This window comes from Triturus cristatus, chromosome 10 (genome assembly GCF_964204655.1).
Source record: "Triturus cristatus chromosome 10, aTriCri1.1, whole genome shotgun sequence".
NCBI lineage: Eukaryota > Metazoa > Chordata > Amphibia > Caudata > Salamandridae > Triturus > Triturus cristatus.
Genome location: NC_140593.1, coordinates 1,095,997,786 through 1,096,013,863, shown reverse-complemented (window position 1 = coordinate 1,096,013,863; position 16,078 = coordinate 1,095,997,786). Strand labels below are relative to the sequence as shown.

General features: G+C 45.5%; 2 protein-coding genes across 2 annotated transcripts in view; one reads left to right on the top strand and one right to left on the bottom strand.

Annotated features, from left to right (window-relative positions):
• Positions 1-7,813, top strand: part of LOC146796635 (uncharacterized) — a 238,682-nt gene extending 230,869 nt beyond the window's left edge. The window contains exon 5 of the transcript XR_014969646.1: positions 7,696-7,813. The gene's annotated coding sequence lies outside the window, so the exon portion shown is untranslated. The remainder of the gene's footprint in view (positions 1-7,695) is intronic.
• The window catches only part of ADAP1 (ArfGAP with dual PH domains 1), a 453,319-nt gene that overhangs the window by 98,851 nt on the left and 338,390 nt on the right, over positions 1-16,078 (bottom strand). The window lies entirely within an intron of this gene.

Genomic DNA, 16,078 nt, shown 5'->3' with positions numbered 1-16,078 from the left:
AAAAATGAATAATTCATTGCAGATTACCTCGCAGATCGATGCTCAGGACAGCAATTCCATCAAATGGATCAATTTGTTTGCTTGGCAGAAGGAGATTGTCCCCCAGTTGTTCCTATACACGCAGAATTGCTGACTGCTGCACAGAAGTCAGCCGCTGAGCAGGTTCACGTAGTCTTTGCAGAAGTCGCGCAGCAAGGGTGCAATTAGCGGTGGCGCAGCGAGGGTGCAATGAGCGGTGGCGCAGCCAGGGTGCAATGAGCGGTGGCGCAGCCAGGGTGCAATGAGCGGTGGCGCAGCCAGGGTGCAATGAGCGGTGGCGCAGCCAGGGTGCAATGAGCGGTGGCGCAGCCAGGGTGCAATGAGCGGTGGCGCAGCCAGGGTGCAATGAGCGGTGGCGCAGCCAGGGTGCAATGAGCGGTGGCGCAGCCAGGTTGCAATGAGCGGTGGCGCAGCCAGGTTGCAATGAGCGGTGGCGCAGCCAGGTTGCAATGAGCGGTCGCCCAGCGAGGGTGCAATGAGCGGTCGCGCAGCAAGGGTGCAATGAGCGGTCGCGCAGCAAGGGTGCAATGAGCGGTCGCGCAGCAAGGGTGCAATGAGCGGTCGCGCAGCAAGGGTGCAATGAGCGGTCGCGCAGCAAGGGTGCAATCAGCGGTCGCGCAGCGAGGGTGCAATCAGCGGTCGCGCAGCGAGGGTGCAATCAGCGGTCGCGCAGCGAGGGTGCAATGAGCGGTCGCGCAGCGAGGGTGCAATGAGCGGTCGCGCAGCGAGGGTGCAATGAGCGGTCGCGCAGCGAGGATGCAATGAGCGGTCGCGCAGCGAGGATGCAATGAGCGGTCGCGCAGCGAGGATGCAATGAGCGGTCGCGCAGCGAGGATGCAATGAGCGGTCGCGCAGCAAGGATGCAATGAGCGGTCGCGCAGCAAGGATGCAATGAGCGGTCGCGCAGCAAGGATGCAATGAGCGGTCGCGCAGCAAGGATGCAATGAGCGGTCGCGCAGCAAGGATGCAATGAGCGGTCGCGCAGCAAGGATGCAATGAGCGGTCGCGCAGCAAGGGTGCAATGAGCGGTCGCGCAGCAAGGGTGCAATGAGCGGTCGCGCAGCAAGGGTGCAATGAGCGGTCGCGCAGCAAGGGTGCAATGAGCGGTCGCGCAGCAAGGGTGCAATGAGCGGTCGCGCAGCAAGGGTGCAATGAGCGGTCGCGCAGCCAGGGTGCAATGAGCGGTCGCGCAGCCAGGGTGCAATGAGCGGTCGCGCAGCCAGGGTGCAATGAGCGGTCGCGCAGCCAGGGTGCAATGAGCGGTCGCGCAGCAAGGGTGCAATGAGCGGTCGCGCAGCAAGGGTGCAATGAGCGGTCGCGCAGCAAGGGTGCAATGAGCGGTCGCGCAGCAAGGGTGCAATGAGCGGTCGCGCAGCAAGGGTGCAATGAGCGGTCGCGCAGCAAGGGTGCAATGAGCGGTCGCGCAGCAAGGGTGCAATGAGCGGTCGCGCAGCAAGGGTGCAATGAGCGGTCGCGCAGCAAGGGTGCAATAAGCGGTCGCGCAGCAAGGGTGCAATAAGCGGTCGCGCAGCACGGGTGCAATAAGCGGTCGCGCAGCACGGATGCAATGAGCGGTCGCACAGCACGGATGCAATGAGCGGTCGCACAGCATGGATGCAATGAGCGGTCGCACAGCACGGATGCAATGAGTGGTTGTGTAGCAAGGGTGCAATGAGTGGTCGCGCAGCAAGGGTACAATGAGCGGTCGCGCAGCAAGGGTGCAATAAGCGGTCGCGCAGCAAGGGTGCAATAAGCGGTCGCGCAGCAAGGGTGCAATGAGTGGTTGTGTAGCAAGGGTGCAATGAGTGGTTGCGCAGCAAGGGTGCAATGAGCGGTTGCGCAGCAAGGGTGCAATGAGCGGTCGCACAGCACGGATGCAATAAGCGGTCGCGCAGCACGGATGCAATGAGTGGTTGTGTAGCAAGGGTGCAATGAGTGGTCGCGCAGCAAGGGTACAATGAGCAGTCCCACAGCAAGGATGCAATAAGCGGCCCCGCAACAAGGGTGGAATGAGAGGTCACGCTACAAGGGTGCAATGAGCGGTTGCGCTACAAGGGTTACCCATGGTAATGATATGCAAATTATCAATCAGAAAGATGAAGGACTTATTTTGTTGTGTCTGAATTTAATCGAATGTCCTGCAGGGTACAGACAAAAGTCAGCAGCCGGGTATAAATTCAGTGCATCATCATGCCGGCAATGGTGTCTTCTGGCTCCAGGTCTTTCCTTTGAAACATAATAAACTACAAATCTGCACTACAGAATGAAATTATTCTAAATATCACAGCCTGAAAGTAATGGGATTTAAAAAGATTCTTCATTCATGTTATCAAGGATATTGTGTTGCTCCTGAAAGGGATTTTGGACTGTTATTGGTCTGTCATCTCTAGGTAGAGAGCCTTGATTTGAACTTCAGCCAGTGACTGCACCGTTAACATCTGTGATACTAATTAGGTGGTACGAACCCGATGGGGCATTAATATGCCCACACTCGCAAAAGCCACATCACCAGTTCATCACGCTGGGATATTCTTTGGTTTTGTGCCTTGATGGAAAGACAACAAGCAAAGAACTGTTGCATCTCTACGTCTTGTAAGGGATTACCTCCATCCAATGTTCTTCAAATCAATGAAGACCATGCAACCAAAGTGAAGGTTGGCTTTCTTTGTCACCGGGGATAATACCGAGCTCCCCCGCGGTAGGAGGATAGAGCACTATGAATCCAGAGCCCCCAAGAAAGTTCCCGTATTACAGATTGCTGATCTCTAAATCAGAATCATTCACGGTTGAAGCGGCAATAGAGGAAATGACCACGGTTCTCCATTATGTGCGATCGATTATCTGATTAATGTAAATAAGAGACTGCAATAGTGTGCTTTGTCGGAGTCAAGTTGAAACGTTTTATGCTTGCCCCATCAAAAGCACCAATCGAATACCCGGTCAATAAAATGGATACATCTTCCATGCCGCAGTCCCTTACTGAAATTGTCCATGAAGTTGAAAATAAATTCATGCTCCTGAGGCCATGCTGAAAGAGCAAACCCTATGTGACCTGTGCCTGGATAGGACAACAAACAAATAGAGATGCGTCACGTTGTAAAGCCCGGCACTACATTATACCTGCGTCAGGTATAATGTATGCAGGGTGGGTGTTCCGTCGCAAGGAAGCCCCGTAAAAGTGACGCAGTGAAATCTACAAGATTTCACGGAGTCACTTTTACGTCCCAGCTACGTCAAATCCTTACGCCTGCTTGAAGCAGGCGTAAGGAGTGACGCAGCATATAAGGTATAGTGCACCCCTGAGCAGTGCTGGAGTTGCGTCGCGCTTGTGACACAACTCCAGAACTGCGCCACCCTTACGGCGACAGATGCGTCACGCATCTGTCTATCCTTGCGCCACGGTGCACCGTATTGTAAATACGGTGCATCCATGGTGGCTCAAGGGGCTTTCTGAGTCACGCAAAATAACTGGCGCATCCCTGCTAATATGCAGGGATGCGCCCGTTATTGTAAATGTGGCCCAGGGTGTCTAATATTGTATTGCTGCAGATGTGGAGGAAAAGGATCTGTGAAGCTTCCTGGAGACTGTGATTCCAGAGCTATGGGTGCTGGGATTCAGATGACATTCGAGTGGGAGTCACTAAACAACAGAATGAAGATTCCATGGAAGTCCGCGGGACTCGATTGGATCTGAAATTTTATTGTCGGTCAATGAGAAGATAATAAATGTCCCTGGCCACGAGATAGAAAGGGCACCTGCTTATAGTTAGCTAATTTTGAGGAAGTTCTTGGAAATCTGCTCTGATACAGAGACCTGAAGAAAGAAATCTGTGGAAATCAGGAAGGAGCTAGAGTTATTGGAAGTCATGACCAGGATCTAATTTCCTGCAAAACCGTAGGTTATAACAAAGGAAACAGGACGTGTTTTGGAGGTAAGAAAGGCAAAGAACCTGTTCTTCTTTTTGAAAAAGAAACCTAAGGGCTGGCTAGCGGACATGCCAGATATCGACTTGTCTACTCTCCCCTTGTCTACCACGCTGAAAGCGAGCTGGCACCCCACTTGCAGGTTTATAGTATGGACCCAGAAGAAGCCCTACCTGACGAATCTGGTCCTTGCACAACAGTCAGTATGCTAATCCTCTTTCCCTAGCAAGCCTGGTGCACCGCCTCAGCTGTGAGAGAGCGACCCCCTGGATCCCTAAGTCAGGGACATCTTAAGGATTGTGGGGGCCCTGGGCCAAACATTATTTAGGGGGCCTCATGCTCAGAAAAATTCTTAATTTATTATCCATTTTCAGATCATAAAATCCCTCAGCAGCTATAGTCTGATCATCAACAACCATCTTTGTTGGTTCAATTTTTTTAAGGGGGCCCTAGTCCTTCAGGGGGCCCCCATTCAGTGCAAAGCCTCTGAATATTTATATATAATATTGGAGACCTGGGAGCCCCCTTTTCATACTGTGTAGGTAGCCTTATCATTTTTGCGTTATGCCACTGTCTGGGACTGTCCTGGATGCTTAATGATGGGGCCCCTAGAAAGGTGGGGGCCCTGGACCAGAGCCCCCTTTGCACATGCCTTAAAACGTCTCTGCCCTCAGTGGGTGTGCAGGAGTTTCCCTGGAACTCTAACTTTCGGGTCGTCTTCCCCTTGCAATGAGGAACTGTGCCACTCTCATTCAAAGATGCACTTGCTCTGGTTGCTTTGTCACTGTGATTGCACATTATCCTGGGCTACTTGGTGGAAACATATGACTGCCTGTGCTGCACTGTTCATTTTACTGTTGTAACATGCACACAAATAAATGTGAAAAAAAGAAGGAAAAAGAAATGTAGTACAGTACAGGCAGGGAGAAGGGACCTTGGAATCTGTAACATCATGGTTTATGTATTCATTTTGCTCTTTCTCATCTCAGCCCTCTCCACGCCTCTCCCACATGATGAGCAAAGATTGGATTCTGCTGGCTTGAGCAGCAGACCTAAAGATGGTTAACAGAGGCGGGTGGGACTGGAGCAATTAAACAAGACGACAGGGTTTATGGACCTAAAATTCCGAATTCTTGATTCTATTTAGCCATAGTGAGTATTGATCCGGCTTATTTTGTTAACTCGCCCGATATCTAGGTTTCAAACTTTTAAGAGACAAATGTCATAGAACACTGCACTTATGAAATTAACAAACGTAATTCACTTTATGATTCGAAGTGCTGTCTAAATTTCTGTAGGGGTTTCTGAAAAGGTTTCATTAAAAAGTAATGAACAGAAAAAGAGGGCTTTGCCTCTGGTTGGAGGAAAAAAGGACAGTGCATTGATTGTCTGTACCTTAGAAAATTCAAAGCGCTGTAAGGTACAGCAAACTGCCTTCAAACTACAGGCACTGGGCCAGAAAAAATGAAAATAAATTACAAGAGCTCCTTAAGGGGCAGTAAAGACAACATTGAAAGCCACGACGCAGCAACCAGAAGACTAAGAGAAAAATGAAGATTGTGACCAAAGTCAATGACTACAACTGCTTCTGGATGGGAAGAGAGCAAGCTCTATTTGTACCAAGAATTCCATGCATGTAGAATGAGTTGACAAGTCCACCAAATGTAGTCAAGTATAGTTCACATGTATGTTTGATTTGATATTTTGGTACTTGAGTCCAAATTCTTATTATCTAACCCACTGGTAACATTTGTGTGACTTTCATCAGATACGGCGAAAACATACGGGCTCCTCCTATCCCTAGTGTACGTCAATATTGTGTCCGTAGGTCATCCTGGAGTCCCTGATGTACCATCGCATTACCTATTGAAAGCCAGAGCACAGAAGGCTACCTTTTTTCTATTAATGCGGAAACTGGAGCAACCAGCTTTTGTACCAGGGCATCACTTCTCCCCGGTGTGCTTCTGTGTTAACTGTCATGACGCGCTAGTTCAACAACACTGCGCTTTCTGACCAAAACCTCTACACTTTGACTATCGAGTGGATTCTCCTTTGCGTTTTTGCTCTTGTGCGCCTACAATGTGATTGAGAGGCAGCACGAGTTTTTGGATAGTCCTTGCCACACACAGGCAAAATATCAGGAGTCTCTAGATGCACCGTTATAAATTCTGGTGTGAAATGCCAGCGCGCAAGGGACGATGCTGTGATAGCTGTTCCATCATGCTGTGATCAGCAGAAGGTGAAAGTTCCTCTGGGAGCAACCTTGCTTTCGCTAATACGCATGGGCAGCGGCAGCAATGAAATGGTGGACACTGCCACATCACACCAGTGCTTCCCACCATTTTCACAGTGACTGTGATGGATTTTTTAAACCCCATTCCACCTCTACCAGAGATCTTCACTGTACGAAGTATTTAGCTTGAGCTATAATGGCTTTACGTCTCACCAAAGTCTAGTGTTTTACACATACCACTCTCAGAGCCCAAGGCAACACAAAAACCATGGCACTGCCACGCTTGAATTCCATACGCCTTCTCATGCTTCATGACCAAGATTTGGAAGAACATTTGACAAGACACAGATCTGAACTTCACTCCTCCACTTCAGAAAAGATTTGACAACTTGACTCTTGAAGCATAACCAGATCTGTCACTCATAGGGGAACTTTGAAACTTCCTGCGTCTTCTACATCGAGGCCAAATAATGGAGCGAAATCCCCTGGCATTCCTTCCAACCCGCTTTTGTAGAGGGTCTTGAATTGTTCCCTAACCCCATTATGTATAGTGCTCACTGACTTGGTTTATACCATATGAATTCTGGTGCAAAAGTACAAACAACTAAACCCCTCAGTACTGTGTCCACCTGATTCACAATCTTTTTAGGTCTTGCCTTTGAGACAGGTTTAGCCTTCTTACCAGACTGTTATTTATAAAAAAAAAAATCATACATAATTTACAACCTGGGGCGGGGGGTCTTTTTTCAGCGGGCTTCATCTACTGTTCTTTTCAATTGTCATTCATATTTCCGCCCACTGAAGCTTACAGCATGGGACATGGGTCAGCCTACTTTCCTCACTGGCTGTCTTCACTTTGAGTGGTTGCACAACGCCTGTGGATATTGTTCACATCCGCCTAAAAATAGTTCCTTTTTCAATCTGATATACCTGGATCAGAATGTGTTTTTTTGTGTATTCAATTTTTCAATTTTTGAATAACTCCTAGTTAGTGTTCCTGCATTTGGGGTGAATTTCATTCCATCAACTTTTTAAAGTTCATATTATAAAACGTGTTGGTGACATTGTTGTAGCCTACTGCGTTTTGAGAGCTTGGGTAGGTCTTTTTGTATTCTTGTCTCAATCACAAATACATATAATAAAATGCATGGCGTAACTGAAAGGCTTGTCATAAAAAATAAATTACTAGCAATTCAGCGACATTAGATAACGTTTTTTAAAATTTCAAACTTTTATTACAAGCACTTGGCTGCTTTTATTTGCCAACATGACATTTTTATTTTATTAGAATATGCTTGCAATAAAAAATAGAACAATTAACCACTGCACCACCTTGCAAAGGTCACACCATATATCTTTGCCAGTGCTTGTTTTAGAACTACAAATGTATCGATGAATGTGACGAGGATAAAATGCATGCTCAATTACGACTTTATACCTTGTTAACTGTTAATTGAAAACATTTTAAAGCATTTAATTTTTTTAACTTTTATTTGCAGTTTTGAATCGTCAATTGCAGTTTTATCACCGGTTCAATTCTCCTTCGGTTTTGGTCACTTGATGTCACGTTTCTACATCTACAGAATAGTACCTCTACATTCCAGTACTATCAGTGCACAGTTACTTATTGTAAGTTCAATATTGTGTAAATAGTGGAAAATGTCAGAATCAGGAAATATATGAGCCTAATTTTGATAAAAATGCCCTCAATGTTTAAGACCAAAAGGGACAAGCACAATAGAGGAATCTGTTCAAATTTAATTCATCCACCTCAACACATTGTGAAATTTGTGACCAATATCCCCCTAGTGAATATACATTTAATTGCGCGTCTTCCAAACAGCCAACATAACGCAAGCTCACCCAAGGTAACTTAACGTACAATAGCGTAACATAACTTAACCCAACCTAGCCCAAACCAATCTAGCCTAATCTATCTCATCCAAATCCGGGGTAGAGTTTCCGTATCCCTGTCACAGTTCCTAGGGTTACGGGTAGGGCTTGACATACAAAGATAAGTCCAACTACTCTGTCTCTCTCTAGAAACTAATTTCTAATGAGAGGTAATGCTACTCTCTTACTAAATGTATAGAAATCTGCTAAAAAAGGTTCCAACCCTTTTTACTGGGACAAAAAAGAACTACACGCACTTCCTATAAACGGCCCGTCAACAACACTATATGTATGCCACAAGAGGTCTTTCGATCAATTAGCCTCACTATCTGCTTCCACAAGCAATTCAATGCAAACCAGAAAAGCACCACCTGCTGTCTGAATGAGGGCATTACACAACATTTCAGAGTAGTAGGTTATCTTTTGGTAGCCACACAAATACACAAACGAAAGGTAGGATCCTTCAATATTCCTTCAATACAGGAACCTTCAATATTAGAACAGTGACCTTTCCCTTCAACACCCCACTGCTAGCCAAATGCATATCATGCAAATACCTAAAATTTACAATGTGTACCTTAACTTTACCTGATGTAGAACAATATCTTACATTAACGTATGGCACGTTAGTGTGCTGCGGTGGTTGTACAGACAAGCAAGACTCAGATGCGCTAACAGAAACGTCGTAGGCGGTACTGCTTCCAGGAACAATTTCTTTGCATTTGCAAGCAAGTTATTTAGTGATGAGGTTTGCTAGAGCTATTTAGAATGAAGATAAGCCAATTATACAATTGACTGCATTCACAATATTCAATTATTTTGATGATGTTGTGAATGTGAATTAAGCAACTCATTTTAATGTTTAGCTCATCAATGTCCAAGAGGCACAAGATGCTTTGAGAATCAATCAAGGCATCTCAAGCTGATGGCCTCATTACCTCCACAAAGGTGGCCTTCTTAATGCTACTGATTAGTTGGAATATCCAGCTGTTTATGAATTTATTTTTAACACACATAAATGTAAAGTAACTAAGGGACATATGTGTAAACCCCTATTGCCACCGGAGCGTCACTTTTTTTTTGAAGCTCTGGCGGTCTAGCGCCATTTCCCATATTTACAAGGTGGTGCTAAGCCACTTAACATGCGTGTTGCAGTGAGCGTTCCACCGCAACACCCATTGCTTTTTGTTGCTGCCCCAGATTTACAAGGGTGAGACAACGCTAAAAACTAACGCCAGGGCATACCTATTCTTAGAATGGCAATACAAGGAGAAATGATTAATTTCTCCTCGTGTTTTGCTCTTTTTATGTCTGCAGCACACATAGAAAGAGCAAATTTCCATTATTGATTGTTTATGTGCAGGAAGGGACACCTAAAACAACCAATAATGGACATTATCCCTTCCTGCACATAAACAGTTGCCCCTGCAGGGCAGCTGCCCTTGCAACATGGCGGCAGGGTGCCTGCGCTGGCGCTAGGCAGCTTTTTTTGCACCAGTGCTAGAGGATATACAGGGGTGCGCCGTATTCTTGTGAATACAGTGCATCCCTGAGTTTTAAAAATATCGGACCGTGGTGTTGCCAAATATGGCGTAGCACCACGCTCCGACATTTTTTTGTAGATATGCCCCTAAGTTTTTATCAGTGTTTTTGGGTTGTATCAAGCAGCCCAATACGGTCAGCAGCATTCTGGTGATCCCCTATGCAGTAATATTGGAAAGGATGAAGGATTATTAGACGGAAATGAGAATTTGTTTCCCCACAACCAGCCCCTCAGCGCAATAACAATTAAGAGAACATGCACTGGCAAAGCCAATCAGTCTCACCTTTAAAAAACTGAGTGACAACCTGGTCGCGATGCTGTTGCTGTTTTGTACTTGTGCCCTTGCAAACGTCATCATTACTTTGTAACTTGCTGTTCTAAGAATGCAATCAGCCAAGCTGGGCGCTGTGAGTACACATGCATGTGTATGCATTGTAATCCTTTAATGTCCGTTGTGACGTTTACAGTTTACCATTCCAACATGGCTAATTGGCATTTTAGAACTCTACATTACAAATGAAAAGTAAAGTGCCCAGGAGAGACAAAAATGGAAGGAAATGGCCAGGTAGCACCATGCAACTGCTGGTCTCATGCGGAAAAAAATATAAAAATAAAACAAAATTAAAAAATGGGGAGTGGATGGGTGGCGGATCATCGGGAAGGAATGGAAGAGCAGGGGATGAAAGCAAGAGGGTGGGCCGGGGCTAGTAAGGAGAGCAAGGAAAGAATATGTGTGCCTCCATGCAGGGCCCTCTGAACAGCATTATAGGCCCCCGGGCAAAGCAGTGCACTGGGCCCTGCCTACACAACCACTCACAGGAATAAAAATGTTTAACAGAAAATTAGCGCTAAATTCTTGTCTACATGTGGCCCTTACACTGGTGGGGGTCCTGGGCAACTGCCCGGCGTGCCCATGCGTTAAGACGGCACTGCTTCCATGGAATGTTAATAGAAAGATAATGCCCTCTCGTCAGCAGTGGCACATTGGAAGTAATGTGAATTAAAGCAATGAGAAGTAGCAATGCCCTAGGGGTGGGACAAACACAAAAATACGGAGGACAGCTTTTGAATATGGGGCAGAGAATTGAGCGAGACAAGGGGGCCATCCTGCTATGCCTTTACCCAACTCCTCTCTATGTGTTGTATCGTAGATAGGTTTTCAACAACAAACGCTGAAGCAGCCCGTGTGCAAGAAAGAAGTAAGCAGCCTGGCAGTTGTGTGCAGTTGCTAGAACCTTGCAGAAATAAAAATAAGAAAAAATAAAAGTAAAGCGGGCGGCAGGAAGGGGCGGGGCCAATGGATGGGTAAGCAACCAGTTCAACAGCAGTGTGCACCGCCCAAGGCCCTCCATAGAAGCTGTCTGAAAAAATGTAACAATATTTTTTTTAAATTATGAAACAGAAGAATTAGAAGAGAAGGGGATGGGGAGCAACTGAAGATCAGGAACAGAAGAGTTGACAAGAGAGAGAGTAAGGAAAGCAAAGTCGTCCCATGGAGTGCTGAAAGTGTAAAAAAAACAAATACTGAAGGGTGAGACGAACACAAGAACTGGAGTAAAGAGCAGGAAACTGAGATAGACGTTCGACTCTTGAGCAAGGAGCTGACCCAAAACCCTTTCTATCTATACTGTATTGTAGAAAAAAGAACTTTAAAAACAGATGGTTACTGCTGTTTCCCCACACAAACCTCTTTGACTGCTGTCATCTTAATGAGCACTGACACTGAAGGGGAAGTCAGCTTGTGTTTATGACCTCAGGCATCTAAACCCTCCCCAACCAATTCTTAGTTGAACAAAATAAATAGAGGGGCCAAACGATTTTCTCAGAAGCTAGGCGCAAGAGCCAGCATATGCCGGAGTCGCCGAACCCCACGGCTGCTTTGTCTCGGTCTCTTTTTGCCTATCTTTCTATTCTTCCTTCTTTTTACGTTTGTTGTCTTTGTTTCACTTGCTCTTGGTTAAACTCTGATGATGAATAAAAAGTCCTGGTGTCCACCACTTGAAAAAAATGCCCCAATATATACATTGACCCCATCAAGGAAGAGAAAAATAGCTGGTTTATCCACGAGCTCAACACACTGACCTCTGGCATCTAAAGTGCACCAATGGTTTAAAAAAAAAAAGAGCTAGCCTCTCTTCCATCCCTGCACCTCTGACGTCTTGATGTACTCCAAAAACTGAAGCCAAAAATAGCCTTGCCTACCCACTCCACCACGGTGACATCCTCCATCTTAAAGTCTACCAACACTGGTGCTTGGATTCATAAGTACCTTGGTAACTCTTTATGAAATTATATCTCAGCAGTGGCTTTCAAGTAAATATTTATTCGTCTAATCTCCCTGTAAAAGAAGGCTACATGTTATAGGCAATGAGGTCATTGATTAAAACATTCTTTAAAATGTACAAAGTCTACAATGACATGCCCTTCATTTCCTCACAAGGAAAATCAAAGATATATCCCAGCAAAAAATCTCAGATCTGCAAATAATGCCAATTTCTTTGTACAAGAACTTGGAGGCTGCACCTTCTGAACTCTCAGACCGCCTACTTGGAAAACATTCCCCTCAAAATATGCTCTCAGGCTGCCAATCTAAAATGTAGGAAAATGCTGAAAGCCTGGAGCTTTCATGAAGATATTGAAATTTAGCCATCTTTCTCTCCATCCGAGATACTAGTGCGACAAGACTCCTTTGAGGTGATCACGCCCTTTATAAAATCCCAAGAACAAATAAACAATATGCATGACAAGGTTAATCCAGAGTCTTGCTCTTGTCTTATCCACAGTACTTTTTCTGTACTACTGTTCTCTAGTCAGACAAAAACACCATATGAAGCACTCAACAGAGAGTCTATTACCGCCCCCCCCCCCATACTGGCTCCCAGACACTTTGAACAGGCCACACTTGTCTACCATTGTGGCCCTACTTACCATAAGGGGGTCACACACTTCTTCAGTGGTACATAACAACGTGCACTTTGGTTACTTATCTAGTCCAGTCTACCATGTGCTACTAGTATTACTGATGCCCTGGAAAGCCAATGACACTGGTCAATGTTCTCAATATCCTTGTTCTTCTTTGCCTGAAGCGTGGTCCCATAACTCCAGCGATGTCCTCTTTATTATTACGTGTGAGGATACATTTCTGGTATTCGCAGTGCAGTTCGCATTCTTATAGTGTCCTGCTTCTTTCTCAATGGGTTTATTCTCTAAAGTCAGTTACATGCAGTACAAGTTGATAACCTCTTTATGACCATTGTTGAGTGTGGGGAAGGGTGGTGAATCACATTTAACCTGAAACCCGTTTGCATGGGGTTAACTTTGTGGGTTAAGGTAAAATAACTTTGAGGAGACACTAGCACTATAACGTTCTACAGTTTGTGTAGCCACAATATGGCACCGTGTAGGGTTTCCTATGCAAATACTAAATGTATAAAACTCAAGTTATTAATTAATGTAGTAAGAGTGCGATTAAACCAAAACTCAACACATCAGGTGGCCAAAAGTCAGATATGCGTTTAATGCAAAAATAGCGAGCAGCGCAGCAAATAATCAAGAGAAAATTGTCATTTCAACCGACCAAAGCTATAGCCCCCAACTGCCTGTTGGACATGTAGTGCTAAAATGCATATAAAATTTAACAGTTTATATGCATTTTTCTCTCAATATAAGACTATTAAGTGCAAACGTGACAAATGTATTTCTTGCAGCAAAACTTCAGCGGCGGCTCCTCTGCTAAGGCGGAGGAGCGTCGCCCCACTGCTCTTTGAGCAGTGCAAAAAGGAAAAATAAAATGATAATAACACAGTGTAATTATCATTTTATTTTTTCGTACTGAGGTAGTTTTGTTTATCTTATGGGGCGGCACGGGGCTGTCGTAACAGCCATCAGGGGGTTGGTGCACTTAAGTGCGCATGACTGTTTGGCCAGCCGTCTTCGGGCCATTTTCTCTATTTAGGCTGCATGCAACAGCCTACATAGAGAAAAAGGGGGAGTGTGCATGACTGCTTTGTACGGCCCTGGGGCCGACCAAACAGTCAGTACCCACAACAGTGGGTAAGCTACTCCCCCCGGCCCTCGAGCAGGACCACCCACTCGGCCGCCCCCAACCAGGCACAGAGGCACTTCTGCTTTCTCGCAGTGCAAGAAGCAGAAACATAAATGGTAGTTTTTACTGTTTGTTTCTGCCTTCTCGTACTGCGAGAAAGCCGTGAGGCGACGCCCCCACTCCCCAATGGGGGAGCCACCATTGCAAATAAGAGTATGTAAAGTATAACGCCTGCAGCACTCCTTAACGTTCTCTTCCATGCATTTTGGGAAATGACCCAAAACGTGTAAAATGGGAATGTTTAAGGAATATTCATATACAATTATTGCAAATACACCGGACTCCACCCTCTATTCAATTTTACTTATAAGGAGTTGCCTGTTTCAGGGCTGATTCAGGAAGGCATGTAATAGTATGTAAAAGCATCTCTAAGTACTACTTTCCGAACTCATAAATGTGACTCAGCACCTATATTTTCTGTCATCCAAGTCGCCACCAGATTCAAGCTTGTCTGGCTGATATGGGATGATACCCCGAAACCAGTCCCAGGATGCTTGCATCTGGTCCATGGAGGAACTGGCCTGGCAGTTCGGGCTGGACAGTTCCCATGGGGAGCAGGGTCAAGACTGAATTGAATATGGCTGGGTCCAGTGGCGGCTGACTCTGTACAGGGGTGGTGTGAGGCATGAAATAAAAATAAACGTACCTTCTTCGCCGTATGTCTCTCCTCAGTCCTCGCTCTCTGTCACCAGATGAAACCCAGGCTCTCCCAGCCAATCAATACGTTGCAGGAGCAACGTCGTGATTGGTCTGAGCTGCCTGTTTGGCTGCTCAGGCAGTACCTGGGAGGCTGGGCATGTTCTCCACTGGGCTGTGCAACACAGCCCAGTGGTGAACATGCTAAGTGCACATGACTAGCCGTCATGTGCACTTGGAGAGGGAGTGCAAACCACTCCTGCTCCCTCTGACAAGGTCAAGCCCAGCCCCGCCCGACCTGGCTGGAGTTTTGCACTGCTCAACGAGCAGTGGGGCGACGCTCCTCCGCCTTAGCGAAGCAGCCGCCACTGGCTGGTTCTAAACTGGAATGGCGTGGTGTGCAAAAAAACAATGGATTTAACCCAGATCTGTGACTGGGGGTGAATGTTTGATTTGTTCAGCATTCCATCCATCATCTGTTCTTTTTGCATTTTCTGATTTTATGGCGGGTGCCATTTGTCTATGGTACGGATCTTACGACTATGTAGCTGACACCCATTATGACTCACTAATGGGTCTGTAGGAGGTGCACTCATCGAGCATAAAGTGGTTAATATTAATTATAAAATAAAACATTAATGGTTTTGTTATTTGGAGGCTTGGCAGAACCACAAAAAACATAATTTACTCACGGGCAGCATAGCATGAACATTTTAAAAATAACTAAACTAGGGGCATCTGTGTAACTACTGAAATTAATGGAGAAAAACTAAAGCATACAGCATGTAAACAAAGGTGTGAGTACGAGATTGCATGTGCATATACGTTGGAAGTGTGTATGAGAGAAAGTGTGTGTGTGTGTGTGCTTAAGTACATTTTTCAGCTTTTTAGGCTTGATTGACAACACTAATCTGTGGAATAGACCTAAATAGTATGGTGGTTGTAAGACCCACCTAGAAACAAATAACGTGTTGAACTATACGTACATTCTACACGCCCGAACATCTTCATTCTAAGCCGGAGGTCTTGTTGACCTGATAAACCACTCTGTTGCCGACTTCATAGAATGGCATTATAAATGTCATGCACCACCCAGCTATCCTTTCCTCCTTGTTGGCCCCATAAAACAGACACGAGGCTACCATAGTGCTTATTGCATATTGATGGATCCCCAAGTCAAAAAGGAAGATCTTCCTGGAGTCATTCTGAAGTCATCCGATGACTTCAGCAGGAGCACACTCGGGGAAGAAACCCACAATAGGAGAAGTGATATAATGTCATACTTACTTGTCCGATTGCAGGTCTTTTACGCAGGTGTACACCTCCAATGGCATACCTGAAAAGAGGGATTATTTAATAATACTGTAGGGTTGAAGGAAACCTCAGTATTTCCACACCCTGCCATACGCATTTATTTGCTGCACTCAAGAACTGAACTGACCCCTGCTGGCACAGTCGGGGCGATTCATTAAATGACCAATATTCAATGTCCTCAAAAAAAGTAGAATCAATGAGCTCAAGGTAGTGTGCAAAAACGTTATTGTATTTTATCTAAATAACCAGAAAGAAGAACTTTAAAATCTACATTTCAAAGTCTGAACAAGTGCATTTAGAATTAATATAGATTAAACAGCTCCTTGAGAGAGGATTACAAGGGCCATCTGAAGAAAGGCGAATTGATCAGCCATTCTTTGACTTCAAAGAC